The sequence below is a fragment of the Tachypleus tridentatus genome, chromosome 6 (genome assembly GCF_004210375.1).
Source record: "Tachypleus tridentatus isolate NWPU-2018 chromosome 6, ASM421037v1, whole genome shotgun sequence".
NCBI lineage: Eukaryota > Metazoa > Arthropoda > Merostomata > Xiphosura > Limulidae > Tachypleus > Tachypleus tridentatus.
Window position 1 is genome coordinate 168,486,093 of NC_134830.1, and position 25,464 is coordinate 168,511,556.

At 33.9% G+C, this 25,464-nt stretch overlaps 1 pseudogene across 1 annotated transcript in view; it reads right to left on the minus strand.

Annotated features, from left to right (window-relative positions):
* LOC143254408 (NACHT and WD repeat domain-containing protein 2-like) overlaps positions 1-25,464 on the minus strand; it is a 178,468-nt pseudogene that overhangs the window by 86,574 nt on the left and 66,430 nt on the right. The window contains exon 2 of the transcript XR_013030185.1: positions 17,581-17,738. The product of XR_013030185.1 is annotated as an NACHT and WD repeat domain-containing protein 2-like (transcript). The remainder of the gene's footprint in view (positions 1-17,580; positions 17,739-25,464) is intronic.

Genomic DNA, 25,464 nt, shown 5'->3' on the forward strand with positions numbered 1-25,464 from the left:
AAAATGTTGTTAGGTTTAGTTTGAAATTTGCGCAAAGCTATACGAGGACTATCTGCGCTAGCCGTCCCTAATTTAGCGGTGTAAAACTAGAGGGAAGGCAGCTAATCATCACTATCCAGTGCCAACTCTTGGGCCACTCTTTTGCCAACGAATAGTGGGATTGTGCGTTACTTATAACGCCCCCACGGTTGAAAGGGCGAGAAAGTTTGGTGTGACGGGGATTTGAACCAACGACCCTCAGATTACGAGTAGAGTGCCTTAACCACCTGGCCATGCCAGGCCTAAAATGTTGTTATCAGATGGTTATTGGTACAAATGTTCCTAATTTAAGTTCTTCTTAAATGAGCTTCGAAACAAAAAGTAAGTGAAGATTTGGGAATAATTTAAACATTTTAGGGATTTCACATAGTGAGTAATAATTACACCCGATACATGAAACCTTCGGTATTTAACGAAACTTCCGAGAAACAAACAGACAAACAAGAATAACCAAAATGTAAACAAAAACACGACTAAAGGAAATAATTTACTGTAACAAAACATGAATTTGTAAACTGCCATCCATTATTAAAGAAAATATTTCATACATTGCTGTGTTTTCATGTATATATGTAGAGAAGCTAAAAATTTTAAAGAGATCAAACGAAAGGACGGTGTCAATGTTAAACAGCATACACAAACCTTTCTTAAAAGATAATTATATGTAAATTCATGAGAGACAAAAAAAAAATCGCAGCGATTAAACAAACACTGAACATCAGAGCACAAATCGTAAGGTAGGTCATTATGTAATGCGTCCTGGTTCTTGAAGTACTGGTGGAAGAAAAAACCTATTTATGTTGAGAGTACAACAAATATCTAGTTTAACTTCTGCTTCGCAAACTTCATATGATTAAGAATAATATAAAAAAATCTCAAATGGTAAAGTATTTGATGACTCCTTAATTTATAGTCTCCATTGATTAACGGATTTTTTAAAAATTATTTTATTAAATACATTGGTGAGATACCAGAAAATAGATTAATTCAGAAATGACGTAATTTTATAAGTGAATCCATATTTTTACTTTCATGATAAATTTATACGCTTGGCTCTAGACCAGGCAATCCCATACTACGTCTTTACTTAAGGCTTATTATACCGACACTCACTACGCTTACAAGGGATCAAGTCACCCTCTTCTCACGATTTCCGTGGGATCCGTCTTTAAAATTATGGACAAACAGTAATCAAACTATTCTATCTGGATACATTCACTCTGACTATTAAGATTTCTTTTATTTCGTGAAACCAAACGTGACGTGATATACAATGGATTGGATATATTTCAGGAATAAATATTAATATTCAGAGTAATAACAGAGTACAATTTACATGCTAATTATATATACAAATTTTCTTTCGAGAAACTTGTATCAATAAATTAATTGTTCTAAGCACACATCTAACCTAATGATTAGTCACATAAAGTTGGTTTTTTACCACTCTTAATGAAAATTAGAACAAACACTAAAATCAAGTCTGATGTGTTTCAAGAAAGAATCCGAAATAATGTTAAAATTAAAATGTTGTAGGAACATGAAATCCTGAGTTTAAATTTGTTAACGTGATACATGAAAAGCACTTATTATAAAATATTTTATTTGATGTTATGCAAGAAAAGGTTATTATGCACGCCATATTTTTGTAACACTCCAAAAATTTAATTGTCATCGTACTTTCAATCAAGGATTACAGTAACGTAATGGTCGTAAATCTTAAAACTAGGTTATGTTTGAGACGTTTCATTTTCTAGGTTAATAGTTTTTGTTTAATTTTAACTTGATTTCAATGGTTCGTAGAAATTTCCGACACATATTACCACATATATATGTAAAAACGGCTCTTTTGGGTTGATAAAACTTTTTATGTAAAGGAGCGAACAACGTTTCGACCTTCTTCGGTCATCGTCAGGTTCACAAAGAAAGAAAGAGGTAACTGACCGGAAGCTAACCACATGTTTGAAAGGGGTTGTGTAACTGATGTCGGAATGTAGAGGGCGTGCTTAGTTGTTTGAATATATAATTTTATATTATTTATTATATCATTTTTAATATAGCTATAAAGGTTTTCCTTTGTATTGGTTTATTTTGGGCTTGAGTTGTTGTATAAGTAAGGCTTCTTTAATTTTGCGTTTGTTTATGTTTGTTTCTTTATTTAGTATTTGAGTGTTTTCTATGGTTATGTTGTGTTTATTTGACTTGCAATGTTTGAAAACGTGTGAAAGTGACTTTTTATATTCTTTGAATCTGGTTTCCATTTTTCTACTTGTTTCTCCAATATAGAAGTCGTGGCAGTTATCACATTGCATTTTATAAATAATGTTGGTGTGGTGTTTGTCAGTGTAGTTTTTACATAGTATAGACCTCAGTTTTGTGCCGGGTTTTTGAATAAATTTGGTATTAACTGGAATGTCATATTTTGTTACTAATTTTTGCCAAATGTTGGTTATTTTTTTGCTGATGTCGGGAATATATGGTATACAGCAGTATATGGTTTCGTGATTTATTGATTCGTGAGATATATTTACTTTAGTTGGTTGATTTTGCTTTCTGTCTAGGTGTGTGCGAATAATGTTTTCTACTGTTTGTGGAGGAAACTTATTGATGTTGATGAAGTATTGTTTTATTTTGTCTAATTCATCGTTAATTTTATTTGGTGAGCATAATTTTTTGGCTGTGTTTATTTGGTTTCTTAGTATGTTGAGTTTTTGTTTTGTTTCATGTGCTGAGTCCCAAGAAATGTATAGTCCCGTATGGGTTATTTTTTGGTTGATTCCTGTTTTTAATTATATATTGGTTCTTGTAATTTTGAGGTTAAGAAACGATATTTTATTGCTTTCTTCCTGTTCACATGTGAAGTTAATGTTGGGATGTATAGCGTTAATGTGATTGAAAAAATTAAGTCTGTGTTCCGTAGATGTGATCCCGCAATTGTGCCATCTACATATCTGTACCAGTATAGTGCTAGATGTAAAGCTGTGTTAATTGCTTGTGTTTCAACTTGTGTGATAAAAATATTGGCTAAGACTGGTGATACTGGGTTGCCCATGCTTAGGCCATTTGTTTGTATATAGTTGTGGTTGTTGAACTTCAAGTTTGTCTTTATCGTGGGGAATTCTATGAGGGTTGCTAATTGGTTGCTGGGAATGTCTATAGATGAGTTAGGGTCTCAGATATAGAGTTCTAATGCTATGTTGCAGACGTCAGCGGTTGGAACTTCTGCAAAGAGGGATATAACATCGAATCTGGCCATTAAGGCTTTATGATTAAGTTGATTAAGATTAGACTTGAAATTAAAAGAGTCTTTGATGAATGAGCTGGCTGATGTTTGGAGAATGCCCATGCTCTGTATTTACCAATATTGTAATTAAATGATTCATATGCGGACATTATTGGTCGTAATGGACAATCTGGTTTATGAGGTTTGGGGATGCCGTATATTTGTGGTGTGCGTGAATCGGTTTTTCATTTTTAGTAGTATTTTGTTTAGTTGTGTTTCTTGTGTCTTTGTTAGATTTGTGTGTATTGGTTTAAATTTGTTTGTGTCTGATAGGATGTTTTTTCAATTTTTGGATGTATTCATTCGTGTTCATAATGACAATAGCGTTCCCTTTATCTGCTTTTAGAATTTTTATGTTAATATCTTGTTTTAGGCTTTTAATGGAATTTATGCCTCTTTTCGTAAGATTATTTTTTTTTTTTTAGTTTTCTGTTTTGTGAAATTATGTTGATGGTTTTGTGAGAAAATTCTTTGAAAAAATCGTTTTAGATGTTGTTTTAGGTGTTTCTGGAAAATATTAATTTTTAATTTTTCCTGGGAAGTTTGGCTGTTGGATATCAGTAAAATTGTGTAAGTTGTCTTCTTTCTGTTGTTTTTTTTCGATCATTTTTTGTTTCGCTCCTCTACGTAAAAACTTTACTCAACCCAAACGAGCTGTTTTAACGTATATATTTTTTCTATAAGTGAGTTTTCTCGACATTATTGATTATTTTACCACATAGTTGTTTCTAATTTAGTAGTGTAAGACTAGAGGGGAGGCAGCTAGTTATCACCACCAACCGCCAACTCTTGGGATACTCTTTTACCAACGAATAGTGGGATTGACCGTCACATTATAACGCTCTAACGGATGAAAGAGCGAACATGTGATGGCGCAACCGGGATTTGAACCCGCAACCCTCGGATTAAGAGTCGAACGCCTTAACACGCTTGGCCATGCCGGGCCAATTCTTTAGTACTATGACTAACTGGCAAATGTTGTGTTTTTATTGCAAACTAAATTCACGTGCATTATTTGTACTGCATAGTGATATATATCATTGTTTTAATGGTTTCCTTAAATGCTCTCTAGCGTCCTAATTATACACCTTCAGGTTTTTCTCAAACGTTTGATAAATTGATATGCAAATCTTGCGTCTTTTAGAATTATGCATTAATAATTTTCTTAACATAGTAATAATGACTATATCAAAATTCTAGTTGCTTAATTAGTGTATAATTAGACGTTTACAATAACATTTAAACCAGAAAACAAAAGTGGTTACAGTGATTTCTTATTCGCGCAAAAGATAAAATTTAACGTGTATGAAACATGAATGAAAATCACGAGTTTGAAAACTGATTATTTACATGATATTTGTCCGAGTTTTACTTGAAAATGAAGTACATTAAGCGACTGTTGATCATTCACCGAATTACACTCAAATACAACTGAAAGAGAAAATAATGAAATAACACTACGTAACACAAATTTTGTTCCTGGATAGTATGTGTTATTTTTTAATTGCTTGTGTTGTAAAAGTACAGAAAATGGTCATTGTTCCTTTCAAACTTTGCTTTTGTGACCTGGATAATGAAGTTTAGAAATTAACCTATTTTATATGTAAAAACGGGCAAATTTGCACATTTTCATTTACATAAGGTCTGAATAAAACAACATATGAATCAAGATTTACATGTATTTATACTAAAGTTATACAAAAATGTTTAGAAGTGAGTAATTTTTCGAGATTTGCGACTGTAATGTAAATCACTTTCACGTATCAGCCCCCAAATATAGTCTCCCATCAAGTTTTCGTAATACGCTCCTAGGTCACAAAAGCAAAGTCTGAAGAGAAAAATAGGTCTTTTCCAATTACTTTAAGCAAAACAATTGGAAAATAACACTTTTTGCCCAGGAACAAGAAAAAGTAAAAACTTTGTTACATAGTGTAATTAAACAATATGTTTACCACTTTTAGGGGTACAGCAGCAGGACGTAGCCACATGTAGCTTTTCAGAGCAAAGTGGATCCTGATAGCCTCTTGCTGAACACATAATTTTGCGATCAGGATGGCACAGACATTTTACAGAGAATCACGTTACATTATCCTTTTTTACATTCTGCTCCACTACAGCTCACTCACTCTTAACGACTGCAAACTGCCAGTGTAGATATATACATTTAAATAAGCTGTATAACATACAAAGGGGGAAAAGGAAGTGTAGCCCTCTACGTTTCTATATAAAGAGGGCAACGCCTCCGACTTTGTTTCTGGTTTATGCAAATTTGTACTGAAAACATAACCTTATGGCGCTGTAGGGGTTCAGGAAAAACTGTCATCCAGGTAGATTACACAGTTATTAAAGATATATATTCTTACAAAGGCTTAGATTCATTTTAATTAGTTTCATTTACATTTTAAATCGTATGTTTAACGAATTGGAACTATGCTCTTTGCTAGGTAAAGGAACAGCATGTGTTTATAATATTATTTAAGCTTGTATCTCAGAACGGCTGGTATGGGTATTAACACTTTTATTGAAAAGGAGTGAACAACGTTTCAACCTTCTTAGGTCATCTTCAGGTTAAAAACACGAGATAGTTTGCAAGCGACCTTGCCAGACACATGTCATGGGAAGATAGTATAAATGGGTACGGGATTGTAGGGGGCGTTACAGGTGGATGTTAGGTTTAAATTAGTATGGGAATAAGGTGTCCCTTTATATTGGTTTAATTTTGGTTTGAGTCGTTGTATAAGCAGGGCTTCTTTGAATTTGCATTTGCGTTTGTTTATATTTGTTTTCCTACTTAGTATCTGGGTGTTTTCTATGATTATGCTGTGTTTATTTGATTTGCAGTATTCAAAAATGTATGAAAGTGTTTTTCTGTGTTCTTTGAATCTAGTTTCCATATTTCTGCTTGTCTCTCCAATATGGAAGTCATGACAGTTGTTGCATTGTATTTTATAAATTATGAATACAAGTTATCCTTTTGATACAGTAAAAATAAGTTCTTACCTCAAATTCTAATATTTCGACTGACGCATTCTCATCAAGGTTTTATTTTAAAAGGTTTGCTTTGTCTGTGTAGTCGTAAAATATTTCTTATGTAGATTCTTTGTTTGTTTTGAATTTCGCGCAAAACTACTCAAGAGCTATCTGCGCTAGCCGTTCTTAATTTAGCAGTGCAAGATTAGAGGGAAGGCAGCTAGTCATCACCATCCACCGCCAACTCTTGGGCTACTCTTTTAACAACGAATTGTGAGATTGACTGTCACATTATAACGCCCCCACGGCTGGAAGAGCGAGCATGTTTAATGCGATGGAGATTCGAACCCGCGACCCTCAGGTTACGAGTCGAACGCTTTAACCCACCTGGCCATACCGGGTCGGGTATTTAGATGGGAAAACAAAGTATGCGTCTAAATATTTTTGTTATACTGATATTATATGTTGCTTGGTTATTTACACAGAATAAAGTTAGTCCAGCATAGCCAGATTGTTAGGGCATTCGACTCGTAATCTGAGGGTCGCGGATTCGAATTCTCGTATCATAAAACATACTCGCCTTTTAGCCGTGGGAGGCGTCATAAAGTTACGATCAATCTCACTGTTCGTCGTTAAGAAGAGTAGCCTAAGAGTTGGCGGTGGGTGATGATGACTAACTGCCTTCCCTCTAGTCTTACACTGGTAAATTAGGGATGGCTACCTCAAATAGCTCTCGTGTAGGTTTGCGCGAAATTAACAAAAAAAAACAAAATAAAGAGCCAAGAAGTACGCGAAACTCAACACAAAAAAACAACAACAAAATAGCCTCGCTAAAATAACTTAAGCCTATTCCACACTCGCTTATTTGCTCATGACGTTTTGTTTTAAAAAATTATAATTTATAACAGACAAATCTTCAACTGAAATAATAGATGGTGTTAATTAGTTTAAAACAAAAATTGAGACATTATAAATAATGCTGTATACTAGAATAGAATATATTTGTACGAAAATGTACGAATATTGTGGACAGTAACATCTAATTATCAATTTAGAGCAAGTAATGATATGATAATATTCTACGAAACTCTACAATATACAATGTATTTAGTTTATGAGAAAACTGGTTTGAATTAATCACAAAGCTACACATTGAGCTGTCTGTGCTCTGCTCACCATGGGAATCGAAACCCAGTTTTTAGTGTTGTAAGTTTGCAGACATAGCGCTGTACTACTGGCTGATAAGAAAATATATTATAAATGCACTTAATGTAATACAACGTTAGAAATAACTCACCAAGTAGAATTACTTACAAGATTTAAAATGCACAGCCCAGTAATAGATTTTACAACTCAACGATAACCCCCCACAGTAGCACAGCCGTACATTTGCTGGCTTACAACGCTAGAAAACAGCTTTCGATACCCGCGTTGGGAAAAGAACAAATAGCGTATTGTGTAGCTTTGTGCTTAACTGGAAATAAACAAACTCTGACTCAACTAAATGATCTAATCGTTAAGCTTATAACAGGAAGGGATTTGCACTCAGTATCAGATTTTGCATTATAAACTAGATGTATTTCCGTAGGGTTCCAGAATATTTTCTTTTTTAGAGTAAATGAAACCCAAATTAAAAGTATTAAATAATTTTATTTCTTGCTTTTGAAATTCACAAGGCACATGTAAATTTTACTGGCCTAAAGTCCCTTACCTGAAGTCATTTTAGAATCTACTGACTGACTGACAGACAACACTTTACTGTATAGTGTTGAAAATGTTTAAAACAGGTAGCCACTCCAGGCGGCCTTCGGCCCTCTTTTGGGAAAATTAGTTAATGTGACAGCCATATTTGCTGTCGTCGTCTTTTAAAAGGCTTTTTTTAAGCCTTTTCTTAAAAAAAAATACACTGTTTTAAGATTTCAGTTGATTACTTGGTTCAGACAGTTTTTCAGCGTTAGAGCCAGAAATGAAAGGGCCTTCAAGTAAAACATAATTAAACTGAAAGAAAAAAGAAACTTCAAAATAGTAAAAATATTGATTTGTATGATCAAAAAACGAAAGTAAGGAAATGAAGAGCTTTTCATGTTTGGTAAACAGCGCTCGTTTTCGGACTACAGTGGTGCTACAAATATGATAGTAGCAATACTTTGATCTTTATCGACGTATTATAGCTTGTTCGTCTCTTATGATGTTCACTGAACTGAAACACCATATTGAAAAGACAGAAACCTTTGATCTTGAAGTCTAAATTGGACATAAAACAGCAAGTTAATAACTTATTGTGTTCATAAAATCACGCTTATCTTTGAGCTTCAACACCCTAAAAATATATTATTACAAGCGTGAAATCAACAAAAAATGCTTTGATCCGTGTGCAGCGTTCTTTCCAATATTCCCCTAGCGTTCATAGTTTGATAACCTGAAGTTTCTTTGTCTTCTTTTAGTGCATAGCTTGACAATGGCTTTATATACGCTATACCAACCATGGGGATAGAACCACGAATTAGCATTCTAAGTCTCAAACACATCATTCAGTTATCGGGAGTGATAAGATGACATATAACAGCTTCACATTTTCTTGACACCTGGTTAATTTAGCGAAACGATGTCTGCTCAAACAATAATATGCACGGTGTGAACGTGTTTTCCAAGTTGGCTCAGAATGGTTATAGCCAACAATACATGTTATAAGGCATTATTATTGAGCCTAATATATTTTTAACATCGCATTATTTATCTAGCCCCGTAGTGATATTCAAAAATCGAAAGAGTCTAATAATAGTATTCTATCCACGTTTTGTTAGCCATATCCGCTGCCGACGACGCGTTTCTTTCAATCCAGTGCTCATTAGGCCGGCTAGAATACAACCAAAACAGTAAAGAATGGTTTTGGTTTCGTTTGGTTTCTTTTGAATTTAGCCCAAAGCTACACAAGAGCTACCTGCGCTAGTCATCCCTAACTTCGCAGTGTAAGACGAGAGGGAAGGCAGCTAGTCATCCATCCTCCGCCAAATCGTGAGCTACTCTTTTACCAGCGAATGGTGAAAATAACCGTTACATCATAATGCCTCAACGTCTGAAAGGACGTGCATGTTTGGTGCGACGGGGGTTCAAACCCGCGACCCTCAGATTACAAGTTGAGTTGTTACCTGGCCATGCCGGGGCCCAGTAAAGGATGAAAAGCTATTCGTGTAAACTGAAGCTCTACGGAAAACACTGCCTTTATTTAAACAGAAAAAAAAAAATTATGGAGTTTACTTTCCACATATTGAGGGTCGCGATTTCGAATCTCCGTCACACCAAACGTGCTCGCCATTTCATCCATGGGGGCGTTATAAGGTGAAGGTCAATCCCACTATTCGTTAAAAAAAGAGTAGCTCAAGAGTTAGTGGTGGGTGGTGATGACTAGCTGCCTTCCCTCTAGCCTTATACTGCACAATTAGGGACGACTAGCGCAGATAGCCCTCGTGTAGCTTTGCGCGAAATTCAACACAAACCAAACACTACATATTATTGTGAAATATAAAGTGTCAGTGTAACAGAAACTGTTTTACTGATTGAACGTGAAATATTAACTTTCAAAATGTGTTTGTTTGTTTTTGGACATGAGCTTAACGTTTTAAAGACAGTCACAGCTAACTGTTTAATTAAGTTGTTGTTATCCCGTCCCACGTGATCGGGTCAGGAAAAATATCGCGCACCCTCCACTAAGGTTCAACATCTCATCCTTATTCATTTATCAAATGATCGTGAATGAGTATCTGTGATTTTTCATATTCTGTTTCTGGTCAAAACTCATGATCAAAGAACGATATTATTTACCTCCCAGTTTAGTGACACATTTCGAATCCAGTCTGTAAACAGTTATGGCAGCAACTAAGAAAGAAGCAGAGAACCGGACAGCCAGCATAATCGTTGTAAATAGTTATGGCAGCAACTAAGAAAGAAGCAGAGAACCGGACAGCCAGCATAATCGTGGCATACTTTCATTTTCTGATTTTATCTCATGTATGGCAAATATGATAAAAATACTGTCGGTAAAAAAATGCGAAAAACGGATCTCTCAGAATATTGCATGTCGATATATGTTTGTACATATGTTGGTTTTAATCAGTATATGCCAGCCCCGTAGTTTTTGTGTTTTCTTATAGCAAAGCCATATGGGGCTATCTGCTGAGCTCACCGAGGGGAATTGAACCCCTGATTTTAGCGTTGTAAATCTGTAGACATACCGCTGTACTAGCGGTGGGTCCCATGTGTTTTTTGTTTTTTTTTACCGCCGAACATTTTTCATATTCTAGATTCTTTATTGAATACACGTTAATATTTTGTGTTTCTTTTGTTCTGTCACTTTGGATTTCTAGTTGCTATGGAAATTAAATTCTAGAGGATGAATAAAATGAAACTTCTGTATTCAAAATGCTGTCATTGATGTTAGCTGAATGACACCATTTGACGTATAGCACCATAATAGTTTGCCGGTTACAGTAACAAGAAACTATGGCTACGAAATGGCATGAAAAGGAATAATAAAAAGATACCCTACCTTATAAAGGACAAAACTAAAGGATATTTACGTGTTGCTTGATCTAACTTAGCGGTTCTCAAACTGTAATAACGAAGCCTCCTTTTAATTTAAAATATTTTCGTCCACTCTTAAACATATCGATGTTTTATGTTTTGAAAAAAAACCCAGAAAATATTCCGTGAATATGAGAAGCTATATTACAAAATCCGATGTTTTGGTTCTTATAAAATTAAGTTCACGAAACCTATTTTCATTCTATAATCCATATTTTTTATGAAATTTTCGATAAGACTCGCAGAACTACTGGAGTGACCTCTGTAGACACTAGTTTGATTATCTGATCTCACTTTTATTGTGAAAGATGGCGTCCGTTTCCCGCGCTGCTTTGGAAGTCCTGCGCACACAGACAAAACTCAACATTTACTTTTGAAATGAAAGAAGAACAAACGTGAATAATGTTTATTTCTACACTAAATTTTTAAGAATTAATTAATTAATTATATTCTCATCCAGATTTCAAAATATGACGTAACTTCAAGAATAAAAAAAATGTTCATTATTTTTTGGTTTGGTTTGAATTTCGCGCAAACCTGCGTGAGGGCTATCTGCGCTTGCCGTCCATAATTTAGCAGTGTGAAGAATAGAGTGAAGGCAGCTATTCATCACCATCCGCCGCTAACTCTTGGCTACTGTTTTACCAACGAATAGTTGGATTGGCCGTCACATTATAACGTCCCCATGGCTGAAAGAGAGAGTATGTTTGGTGTGACGGGGATTCGAACCCGCGATCCTCGGATTACGAGTCAAGTGCCGTCTTAATCACCTGGCCAGACGGGCCGCGCGTTATTGTTTGATCGGCTCGGTAGACAGTACCTCTGAGATTTGGCTCTGAGTAAAACCAAGGGCGCAACACAATTAATATTTTTAAAGTCCAAGAAATGATAGATTAATCTGAACTTTCCAGTCACTGGGGGCAGATATTTTTGCTTCTCTGGCATAAGGCTGCTACTATAACTAGTTTAGTAATAAAGTGTTTGAGTTTCGCGATGTAAGTGTACGTACTTACAATACTAAAATCGGGTGTTCGATTCCTTGTCTTCAGTATAAAACAAACAATTAAACTCAAATATTTGGTGGATACGTTTAGTTATACTGTCGTATTATTGAGAAACCTGTAGTACAGAATAGCAACACAGTGGAGTAACATTATGTTAACTGGTTAAAAATTAAACTAAATATTTTGAAAATACTAAATAACAAAATCAGGATGTGTTATAATGGACAGTCTTTCAGCACTAAGGACACCGATTCCTAATTTCCGTGGGAAAATTTCACAGTGATGTTAAGGTACTTAATAGCTTTCGATTCAATGGGTGGTAGCCTCAAATACTATGCATAATGTTCTCTGTGTTTGTGTGAGAGCTTATCTCGAGAATATTTGAGGATCCATGACTTACGAGACTTTAATCATAATTGTCAGTCTGTCACACAATAGTTCATCACTGCAACGTTCAGAGGAACAAACTTGTTTCATCAACTTCTAAAGACTATTTCCTAGAATTAATGAATGTGTTTGTTTGTTAGGGAAGAGCTGAAGGTAGATCTAAACAACTGACGATAAATAACTAGTTTTACGATTTCATTGTCTGTGCTTTAAAGCTACAAGTACAATCTAATATCAGGCCAAATATTATTGTACTTTCTACTTTAGGAAAATCTAAGTATCCGAGGATCTGCTGATCCTTTAAAATTAAAGTCCAAATGTCATCATTGACAGTTGTATTTCTTTTCATAAACAATAAATGACCAAATTTCCAACTTGAACATTTGAATTAACTTATACTGTCTAAAATAGTACACAGTGATAGGTTATAATATTAATAAACAACGTTAAAACTGGTAAACAATTAAAAATATTAATCAGTGATGACGAGAAACCCACTTGTTGAGAAAATTTATATGCAAAAACGGCTCGTTTGGGCTGAGAAAACACTTTTTACATAGAAGAGCGAACAACGTTTCGACCTTCTTCGACCTTCCTGACGATGACCGAAGAAGGTCGAAACGTTGTTCGCTCTTCTATGTAAAAAGTGTTTTCTCAGCCCAAACGAGCCGTTTTTGCATATAAATTAAAAATATTTTAATAAGGTCAATATATGACCACTAAAAAACTGATTCTTCGTGTTTTGATGTTTCATGTCATCTTCAGACACGTGTTGAAACACATATCTTATTTTGATTTTTGTTGTTGTTAAATAGGTCACGTTACCTATGTACAGGTTTACACCTTTAGAACAGGATCAGAACTACAAAACTTGTCTGAGTAGAGAACCAACAGAATAATGGAAGGCTTTCTGTTCAGAAATGGCTTTTGAACGCTGGAGAGAATTTAAAGAAACATTTTTTTTTTAAATTTGTACTAAGGGGTGTGAGATAATATCAAATTGGCTAAAGAACTATTTTAATCGAAGTAACATGCAGAGTAATCGGTTGAAACGTTTATTTGAAAAAAGTGAAAATTTATATATTATGGAACCTTGAAACTACATAAAGAGAAACTGTGAAACGTATATCACAGTTGCACGTTTATTTACGAGAATACTCAGAATATTGCTTTGTTATATCCACTGCTGATATGCATAAATTACCAAACAATACAAGCAGGTGATTAAAACTGAACACTGTAATAGCCGTGTGCAATACTATACTTGTGATAAAATGGGACACAATACATTGTCCTAAGAAAATAGAATTTGCTATTGCACAAAATGTTCAGCTAATTAATGTAATTAATTTGAAGTAGTGGTGTAATTAATAGTACGCAATGTGATAAAACTAAAATATTACGATTTAGTAATGTTATCGATTTCTTCTGCCGTTATTTCACTAATATCTTACGAAGTTCTTCGAGATTATATACGAGATGTAATCTTGTTACAAATTCCATATACGTAATTAACACTGCAAATGCACTATTACAATAAAAATATCTAAGTAACAAACAAAAACAAAGAAACAAACATGTTATTTGTTGTTCGAAACAAAAGTGTAGTATAAATTACTAAAAGAAGGCAGGAAATCAATATTTATATGTCTTTTTAAGTTAATATAATCTAATGTTAGTTTCATTAATAGTATTCGAATTTCTCGCAAAGCTATACGAGCGCAAACGACGCTAGCCGTCCCACATTTAAAAATGTACGATTAGGGAGAAGACAGCTTTTGCTCACCCCTACCGCCAACTTTTGGGCTACTCTTTTACCAACGAATAGTGGGATTGACCGTCACATAACGCCTCTATGGCTGAAAGGACAAGCATGGTGGGTGCAACGGAGATTCGAACCTGCGACCCTCAGTTTACGAGTCGAGCGCCTTAACCACATGGCCATGTCAAATAGTATGGTATTTCAAATAAAATACACACCATCTTGACAGCTATCTCAGGACAAACTTTGAAAGTTTGACATAGCTTAACCATATTCTACAGGGTTATTTTCTGAGAATAAATACACATCCACATCAGAGAAGCATCACATACCGATGGTTGAATATGAGCGGGAAAGTGAAAATTTGTGTATTTGTTGCAGCGTATTTAAAGAAACGATGTGGGATGTTATTGTTGTGGGGGTAGGCGTATTAAGTGCTTTAGAGTGTTGGAACCAATTTCTTAATCTCTATTTGTTCATGAATATTGAGAAATTGTAAAATAACCCAATAAATGGACCATGGAAAATATGTTATTTCAGCAGGGTAATATACCTGTCAAAACTTATAGTACCAGGCTTAATCTTAAAGTAATGGTATCAACGTCTCAGAAGGGCTCACTCAGAACTCAGACCTTAACATTGTAAAACATGTTTGGATTGTTTTGATAGGTTAATTCGAGACGTTAAGCCACAGTACAGACTTTTAGCTGTCATACTAAACTGGTCGAGCTTTGACAACGCTAGTCTAGACAATCCATCTGCCAAGCCCATACCAGACAAACCATCTGTCAAATCCTTACCAGCTACTATTCACTAATGACACGAAGATTGTTCACGAAGACTTCACACCGTCAGATTACAAAAAAATGAGAAATTTCTATTGATTAGGATTTGGATTACGACATAGAACTAATTTTTTCTTATGTTCTAATTGTAATTTTTTTCTTTCAACTCAACTATTGTTCTTCTCTTTTCGATTTTGCTAATACTTATAATTAAGTCAAAGGAAAGTAAGTTTTATGAAAAGTTTATGTATATGTATACTCATAATCAATGAACAGCTTAACATTACGACATAAGAAACTAAAAGCTATAAATAAACTCTAAACAGTCTAACACCTTCTAATACTTTGCTATTAAAAATTGAACAATTAAATTTTTAAGGCAGATTATTTAACTTTGTCTTTTCCGATTTCAACCTTTAATATCATTTCTTCTCATGTAATTTCTTTGCAACATAGTTAACAAATTCTGTATATTTTTTCGTTCCCTTTCTTTTTATCAGTTTGCAAAGCGATTTCTTTCTTTCTATTTTTACACAGTTTGCTGCTTAACTACTCACTTATTAAAACGAGCGAGATTATTCTGTAAGTTTTTTTGTTAATTAAATGGTCTGAAAAACACCATTCAGTGCTACCTACACGAAGGAAACTTCAATTTGGTTAGTCTCACCTAGTGCTGTCAGATTAAAGCGACACCCTGTTCCTCTGTTGGCCTGATAAACACCATTCAGTGCTAGTTGTACGAACGAAACTTAAACTTAGTTGGTTAGTCGTACACAGTATTTAAACCTGTCAAATCCTTACTCATATTTATATTATATATATTATAAATATATTAATATTTATATATCTAACATAAATAATTGTTAGATTAAAGCGACTTTCTCTTACTTTATGTTTTCGTGGTTATTTGATATTTGAGAACAGCTCCTTGTTTTATTTTTTTAAACAAAAAAAAAAGTTTAGAGACTTTAACTTTCCAGGAAATGAGTCATAGTTTTTTCCTACTTTCAAACTTATGACTTCTTGAATTCAAGTGGACAGTGTGTCACGAAGAAAAGATTAACATTAGTGTAAGTTTCATCTATAGAACTCTCATAAAATACACATCCAAACTTTTACTATCTACAAAAAAACACAAAAAAAAACAACAGTTAGCTTAGAGAGACGCACGTGTCTTGTATGTATTTTTAATGTTTACATAATTTTTGCAGGTAATAATATAACATTCGTTAAATGTAATTTTATCCAGTAGCTTATCTTTACCATTCTTTGATAACTTATTTGAGAAAAAATACCCTAAAACACGACAGCTTCTTGGAATGTGGATTGAAGAGCATGAATCATGTAATGATACTGATAAAGAAATAAGGTTTGAATATTTAAAGAACTGAGAAGGTGCACAAGAAATATGGTAATCATATGTCTACGACTTAATCTGTACCGAAATATGACGTGTATATAATGTGTGGAATGAGATAGAAGGCTTGTTACAAGATAACTTTAGGTGTTGTACATAGAAAATCAGAGAACGCAGTACATGATATAACGGATTTACTTTTATATATTTATTTTAATAACGATGTTTCTTTAAGTTAAATATATATTTAGAAACACATGTAACTTGTACTATTAAATCTGTATTGCGAAATTCCATCCTGTTCACTAAAGTTTTACAAGATTCTCGAGTGTAAAAATGAACAATGTATATGTGTGTATGTAAACACTAGGGATTTTCATTGTTGTTGCTGTAGCTGAAATTTCTAGAATCTCGCCTAACGATTGTGAAAGGTAGCCATTGCAAGACGTGGAGAGACAGTACACATTGTTGGTTTTGCTACTGTTGGTATACTATAAATCTCGCAATCTGTAATCGGGAACTACATATATATTACCAGGAACGTTCAAAGATTTCGAACATTACAAACTGTTTAACTTCAGTGAATTAACATCGGGCATTAGTATTTGACAAAGACTAACTTCCGCAGTGAAAACGCATGTGTGATCAGTAAATAGCTAGCTAACTTCCCGTTATCTGAATTGTACCGAAATCAACTCAAAATTAATTCGCTCATCGAGAACTGTCGATAAAATATTCAGTTCCAGACTAGATAGAAGACTGAATATTGTTTCTAAATTTGTAGAACTTTTGCATAAAAGTCATTATTTGTAATAATCGTTATTATAAATTGTAGTATTCTTTGTATATTAAAATATATTATTGTTAAGAAAGAAAACTGGGCGTTTCAGTCATGCTGGCAAATATCATAAATTTGTTACATCTATACATCCAATTAACTTCTAAATTAAAATTACAATTTCACTCATTTTTAGGCTATTTGAAATCGTGATACGAAACATAATAAATTGGAGGGTCGTCCGAGATAAACTATAATACCTAATGATGGGAACTGAAAACGACGAGGAAACATGATGTACATTGAAAACAACGATTGATTTACAGCAACGACGACATAAAATACAATATTTAAAAATAAAACTGACCTTACGGACGACACAATTAACTTGTTGTATAAACATTAAAACATTGCATCCGTCAGATGAAAGCTCCAAAGATGCAAATATATCAATGGTGATAGCACAGAATACAATATCATGTAAGCTGCTTAAGAAACTTCACAGACTAACAACACAATCAGCCTACAGTGTTATAGCAAGAAAATAAAGGTAAATCAAATAACCATATAAAACTATGTATTTGTAGAATGTAAACTATTTAAGTTCCCTTTAAATACAGAAGCGACATCTCACCTGATTTGGTTGAGCTGACGAATACTTTAACGACTCTAGAAGGAGGATCAGGCACATTTGTTAAGTTTCCGTGAAGGATTGACTGGACGATATCGTCCTGATCGGGAAGGAAGAACGCCATCTTAGACTGGTAGAGGAATGTTTCTAATTACATTATTCTGCAAAGAATGCAAGAATATATTTGCCTGGTTAGTTTCAACCTTGAGAGGTTTAAACTTAAATAATCAATATTTAAATAATTTATTTAGCTACAAAGGGGTTATTTGACTACCTTTTTAAAATTAAATTAATTGCAAGCTACAAATTAATTATTTTTTGCATGGAAAAATATATTTATAAATGAATTTCTAATGCCGAAATTACCATGATATATTTGTTTGTTTGCAGCTGAGCACAGAATTACACAATAGACTATCTGTGCTGTACCCACCACAGATATTAAACCCCAGTTTTATTGTTATAATTTCATAGACCTTTCATCGACCGCATGTCGATATGTTGTGCATTTATTGACTAGTTACTAAAGGTTCCAAAACTGGTTGTTGGGTCTATTAATGTTAAATATTATTGACACAGATCATTTTACAGTTATTGGAACATTTTAACATATACAGAGTGTTCGGAAAGTTACTGTGCAGTTTTGTCTGTTAATAAATATATAAGTGCACAGTGAATTTCCGAACACCCTGTATAATCTGAAATTATCCACCAGACAGTTCTGATATTTAGATATATTAAGTAATGAGAAAATGTTGCTAGTGCCAGAAGTAATTGCTACGAGGGGAAGGAAATGATAGTGAAATTTACATAACCAAGATATGAAATAAAATATTTTAGAATGAATCGTAAGTACAACACGCAAGAATTACTTCTGTTTCACACTAGTCTCCAGAAATATTGCCTCTGAGATTCATAATTACTGTCATAGAGCATTAATACATAACATTAATAATAGTAATACAGCATTAAGTTCCTTGAGGCATAAAAGATGTGCATAGAGAAACAAAACTTGGTGCAATTTGATAGAAAGAAAGCTGAGCTTACAGAATCGATTGTTGATGAAATTAGAAATGTCATTATGGCATTTTAGAAAAAAGTAATGAGACATTGTCCATGCCAGAATAGAGTTCCACTCCACATTACATGCATTGTAAAAAGATTACTGAGACATGCCTTGCAGGTTCGAGTAATTAGCAGATATTTCCTCCACATGTAGACAAAATGGTCATTACTACTTCAGTTCGAAAAAGTATATTATAAAAAGAGAAGAGATAACAATAGAAGCATCTAAACTTGTGTATTTAAAATTTTAGTTTTCTGTCAATAATAGAGAGGAAACGATTTACTTTCTTTGCCATTGGTCAAGAGAAGTCCAACGATCTTATAGCACTGTTAGGCTTACAAACTTTTAATAAAATAAAACAAGAAACAAGTATTTTGTGCTAAAAACTATACCAGTCATGAGAAGAAATGATTGGCATTATTGAAAACATTAAAATTAAACAACAACAACAACGAAAAGAAACCAGTGACGACGAGAAAACCCTTTTGTAGAGAACAATATATATGTAAAAACGGCTGGTTTGGGTTGAGAAATTTTTTTTATGTAGAGAAGCGAACAACGTTTCAACCTTCTTTGTCCATCATCAAAAAAAAAAAAAAAAGAGACGTCAGTAGCTTTGAAATGTTAGGAGAAACATATGAAATCGGCAATTACCACTCGTCTTGTTAAGTAAATTGTCTAGCCTAACCTGGTATTTTAGTTTCTGTAGTGCACATTTGTGCATGAAAGGCATTTCAATGCTAGAGGTCAACGACCTTTTACACCACCAAATATGTTAATATCCTTTAATTGAACACTCAACGTTTCTCTTTACAGTTTTTTTTTTTTCAAGAGTGTTCCACTAAAACACAGATTTGGGGTTATAAAGTCGTTCATTTCTCCCCTTGACTTTTGTCAAGAATTGTGTGTCCTGACCTGATGTAGATGAAAGTTGTTGTTAAAAGTAACTAAAATTCAATATTCACGTTAAAGTGTTTTCCTTTAAACAATCTTTTCTGAAATAATACAAGAAAAATCAATTAGGCAAATATTCGTATTTCTGTATTATTTTACAAACTCGAATTTGTCACGATATAGGCCTAACCATTATTTCATCAACTTGAGTTTAGTAATATTGGTTAGGCCTATATCGTGACAATTCAATATTGTAAAATAATACAGAATATGAATATTTGCCTAATTGATTTTTCAGGCGAATGGAATGTTCGAAACAAAGGAGTTTTTATGTTATGTTGACCGATTTTGGAATAGAGAATATAGACTTTGGATTTTTTTTTACTTTGATATCAATATTGTTAATTTATTGTATGGAATTAAATCATAGAAATTTTGTAATATACGACTTGGTAACGTACATTAATTCACATATATTTTAATATTTCACGACTTCTTTGATTGATTTTGTAACTGTTCTCAAAATAAAAGAAAAAACTTTTAAATTAATAAATCTTGAAATTAAAGTGACATTTTGTATTATCGCTGTTCTTCACACGCACACACACACACATATATATATATATAACGAAATATTGTTCTGTATATAGGATCAACTGGGAGTTTTAAGCTTACGTTTGCTTTTCAGCATGTGGTATGTTATTCACACTGGATGGATCTGATCCCCAATTTTAACGGTATAAGCTAGTGAGGAACATGGCTACGCTATGTTTACGATATAGGGTAGTAATTGGTATGTTGTAACGCACCCTATCTCTTGTAGACTTGAAAGACATGACACTGAGTTAAAAACTTTCAACTGTTTGTTACGTCGTCTGAAGAATAAAAGTATACAAAATGTGACTGGTGAATACATATAGCATTGTTGGCTGTGCAAACTGTACGACCAGTACCCCTGGTCAATTAATTTACATGTTTGAATCGCCTTTCCTATCGTGCCATTAGTTCATCTAACAAAAATTATCTAATTTTGTGATTGCCAACGTTTGCGTTCTGAAAGTTGGAATAGCACATTTAACTTTATAGTATTTCCTTTGGAAATTTATAAAATAAATATGTATTTAATTACTTTTACAGGTCAAATTTTGACAAACTTCCTGTAAAGATTACTGAACAAATAGGTATTATGTCAAAAGTGTATTGCAAGTGTTATTGGCCATAACAATAACATAAACTTAATAGTACATGAATGTAACGTGTATCAATATTAGGTATTGTGTACCTCCTGAATTTAAAAGTGTTTCACGAAATAATAAGTGGCTTTATTTGAGTTAAAAGATATTACTAACAGGTAAATTGTAGTAATTATGGTACTAATACTAATACAATTTCTTTAAGTTATATTAATTATTTTATCCTGAATAAAACCAAAAATCTCCAAACTATTTGATTTTATATATCTCATATGAGATTTAGTGGTTCACTTTATAGTTTGAAATAAAATTAAAGTTTTAACGAATAAAATTTGATACGGCTAAGCCTTTTTAAAAAAAGCATAACTTTATTTCTCAAAACATGTGGTGGGAGGAGGTTTTATTCTTTGATTTGTTCAGAATAGTTACTTTGATCGCATATACATACCCTACTACATAGCTTTCATATGCACCTGTTTTCGTAATATCGATTCCGTAATCTTCATTCAACATTCAACTTTAAAACCTTAAATCTCCATGGCAACAGGTTTCCTAAGGGAACTTAGTAGTGTTGTTTTATAAATATTCAAAGTGGTCAGGAGAGATAAGTGTAGTCAGGACAAAGAAACTAAACTTGTACAGGTGGTGTTTTGACCTACCTGTTTATTCACTTTTTGATGTTTCGAAGCTGTTTTTAAGCCAGTCTTTAGTTAAACATAAGAAAGCTGAGCAATATTCGGTAATCTTATTTCGAGGATTTGTTTCTGAATTTCGCACAAAGCTACTGAAGGGCTATCTGCGCTAGCCGTCCCTAATTTAACAGTGTAAGGCTAGAGGGAAGGCAGCTAGTCATCACCACCCACCACCCACTTAGGCTATCTTTTTTTACCGACGAATAGTAGGATTGAATGTCACATTATAACGCCCCCACGGCTGAAAGGGCGAGCATGTTTGGTGCACCTGAATTCGAGCCCGCGACCTTCAGATTAAGAGTCAAACGCCTTAACCCACCTGGCCATGCCAGGCCTTATTTCGAGGAAATGACTTGAGTTTCGTTGGAAATATAGTGGAGCGCCGTTAAGCCGTGGTGTTTGGGGGGTCAACCTGCTTAATCGCGGCTTAAACCTTTGTGACCGAAAAGCCGAAGTCGCTAACAGCTCCGCCGAGGAGCCTCATCCGGGCCATTGCGTGATCATTATAATATTAATATATAGACTATTCAGATACAATTGACAAGTGCCGTTTTAACACAAACGACCAATGCATTGCGATGGTTCGTTTTTCCCCTTTTTAATAAATAAAATATACAACACAATTTTGATTAAGATTTATTAATAATATAAAGATTACAATAAAAATAAACCTTTTTATTGTAAAATTTCGTCTTCCCGTGTTACATGCGGGCCGCCATTTTAAATCTCGTGGTAGCGATATTGCTCAGTTGCATAAATTATTAAATTTTTAATACCGAATTTATTAACTGGCAGTTAAACAATAAGAAAATACAAATAAAATACATTTCAAACAATTTTATTTCACATTTTTAAAAACATAACAAATATAAACAAAAAAGTTAGTTTCATGCTGAGTTATGAGAGTGTGAGAAACTTTAAAAAGCCAGGTAGTAGATTTAATACATCAAAAATTTTGGGACAAGACTTGCTACAGCGGCTTAAGCGATTTCGCGGTTAATTGGTCCGCGGCTTAATGGCGCTCCAATGTAGTTTCAGTGCCCTCACCAGTTTTGTAAACGTACGTAAGACTACTAAATCTACAGGTATTATTACTGGGCTAGCTGTCATTGCATATCTTCAGGTTTTATTATATTTCAATAGAGCAATATGAAGAAAGTATAATTGGTTTTGTAGGTGTTTAGGGGTTAAAATAAACATAGAAAAAGAAACAAATATCACTTGAAAATAATAACTGGACACTTGGTTATAGAGAACCTCATCTGTACAGTTTACTCCTGAAGAAGGAAGTTTATAAGGCTTTTATCATTTTGTACAAAAATACACATGATACACTACTGTGATATTAAAAAACGAAATGAGATACACACATTCTAATCAGCTAATTATTAAATGAATCACAGTTGATTTCAATTATGAGGAATAAGTTACTACATATCTTAAAACTCATGATCAGCACATTAGAAACCTTATGTCTGTCCCTAACAAAGGTATACATGACTAATATTTTCACAATAAAAATCGCTTAGACATGAGTTTTAAGTATTTCAACATTTCAGAAGCTGTAAAGAACAGTCAGACGTTTGAAAAAAAGAAAACTAGAAGTTTTCTAACGAACGTAAAGTAAAAATAGAAGCAAATAAAAACGTACACAGTGAAATAAAATATACGTTTAAAGAGAAACATATGTTTGTTAAGGACGTATCGATAAATTATGTGTTGATTGTTGCTACTTAAAAATATGGATTACACTATAAGGAGAAAATTACGGTGGAAGTATGAAAAAAATACATAACCTGTTCAAAAATTAACAACAATTTTAATTTCATAAGTTACTAAATTTATAATTGATACAATTTTGTTTTTTCTGGAATGCCTGCTGTTTAATAGCAGCGACCAAGTATGAGCACATTCAGACAACACCGAAGACGTCTTCCCTCCACAAATGGTTTGGTGGTGAGCTTGAGGGTGTGTTCGATCCTTGTGATGAGCACATTCAGACAACCTACTGTGCAGGTGACAGCACAAACAACCTATTGTGCAGGTGTACGTTTTGACAACAAAGAGCCTAATTTTGAAGGGTCTTTTCCTCTCTTTAACCGTGCGGATGTAATGTGAATTGAACATTTTTACTTGTTATAAAATAAATTTTTGTTTTTAACACTATCTCTCTGTTGTGACTTGGAACCAGAGATGTAACAAACATTGATATGCATGTTAAAATTTACATTAAGATGAGTTAACTAAGTTTATGAAATGACCATAACAAGAGATGTTGGCGATAAATGAAGGAAATATGACACATGCAACATTCTAGCTATAAAACAGTATTAAAGTACAGTATATGTAGTTTATTTAGTTCGTTGAATTTTATGACAACACTCTGTTTTAATAATGAATTAATCAAGAATATTTCCATACTCTATACCAGTTCAACAAGATGTTTATGTAACGCGGGGAAATTCGAGGTTTGGTGGTGATTAATTATTTCATTGATGGCTTTGTATCTCTTTTAAACAAGGAATGCACAGTTTTTATACTGCAAGGCCATTGTGAAGAATTTATCTTGTAAGCACTCTTGGTGTTATGCAATGATGAACCCTGTACAGCTTACCAGGGCTCTAAGAGGGTGACTGGAGCAAATACCATGACCAGGGTCCAAAAGGTGTTTCGTATGTTTTCAATAATTATTATTATTATCGGTATATTCCAAGATGAACAGATAAGACACTGATACAACATAAAAAGGAGACGTTCTTCAGCTTGTATTCCTTTGATAACTCTGGTTAACATGGTGGTAACGTAACTTGTAAATATTCTTCTAGAGGGATTGCACTACCACCGAAAGATGGTGATGGCCTCTTTTCATCCACATATCTGTTGTTCGGCCTGCAGAAGATGGCTGCGTTTTTTGCACCTGCATGACGTTGCACTAATTTATTATCCTGTTTTGATAGAATACCACAACTGCGCAATCAAAGGTTAGCACAAGGAATCTGGTTGGGTTGTCTATATGATCCAGATTCGTGATGTAGATATTGATAAGGACTGACATCAGTGGATGTCCTTGAGATAAACTAGTGTTGCTGGTGATCCCATCTGATTTACAACTCCTGTCTTCATCATACATCTTCTGGTAGTTTGTCTCTCACGTTTCAGTGACGAATTATTTTGAAAATGTCTTCAGCGGGAATGAGGAAATGGACATTATTGTTGGCGCCTTCCAGATTTGAAACTGTTGCAAAGGTTTTCTGACAAGTTTCAAAGTTTCCTCATGTATTAGTTATAAATTCAATAATTGTGTTCCGGGTTTTATTTCCACTGCAATATCCACATACTGAAGATGATAGTAGTGGTTAAATATGATAGGCAAGCCTTATAGCTATTGTCTTATCTAGGGTCTTGCCAATAACAATTTTAGGAGAATGGTTTAATGGCATTTAAGAAGGGAATGATCTTGATCTTTCATGGATCTACAGAATAATGTGACAAAAGCAACAATTCACATAACAGGAATGTTGTTATTCCAAGAATAATTTCCATAGTTTGTTTCTGTAAGGCTCTTAAAAGTATAGGTTATTATACCATCTTGACCTGGGGGATTCATCTTCAAATGTGTTATAGCTATGTGTATCTAATGATCACTTTATTATCTGCATATACTTGTACCTCAGATAGAAATTACTGTGGCGTAAGCCTCTCTCGTACGTCACTTAAGTAACATTGGTTAATGAAGGCTTTCCCTGGTCTTATCTGTTCGTAGCAGAACGTCCTCATTATCATAAATGACTGACGTTGCTATGTTTGCGCTTCATGTGCGAGTCGTAAGCTTCTTGCTGTATAGTTCATGTTATTTCATCTGCTTGTGTTGGAAGCTGATCGCCTGCAGACCGAATGAGCTCATCCCAAGCTTAATTGTTTGAATTTCTACTTGGTATACAGTAGTATGGGTTTCTAAATTGCTTAAATCCACTTTACGTTAAAGTGTTAATGCTCATCTTCACACACGTCCCTTATGTCAGGTAAAGATGACACTGAGGTT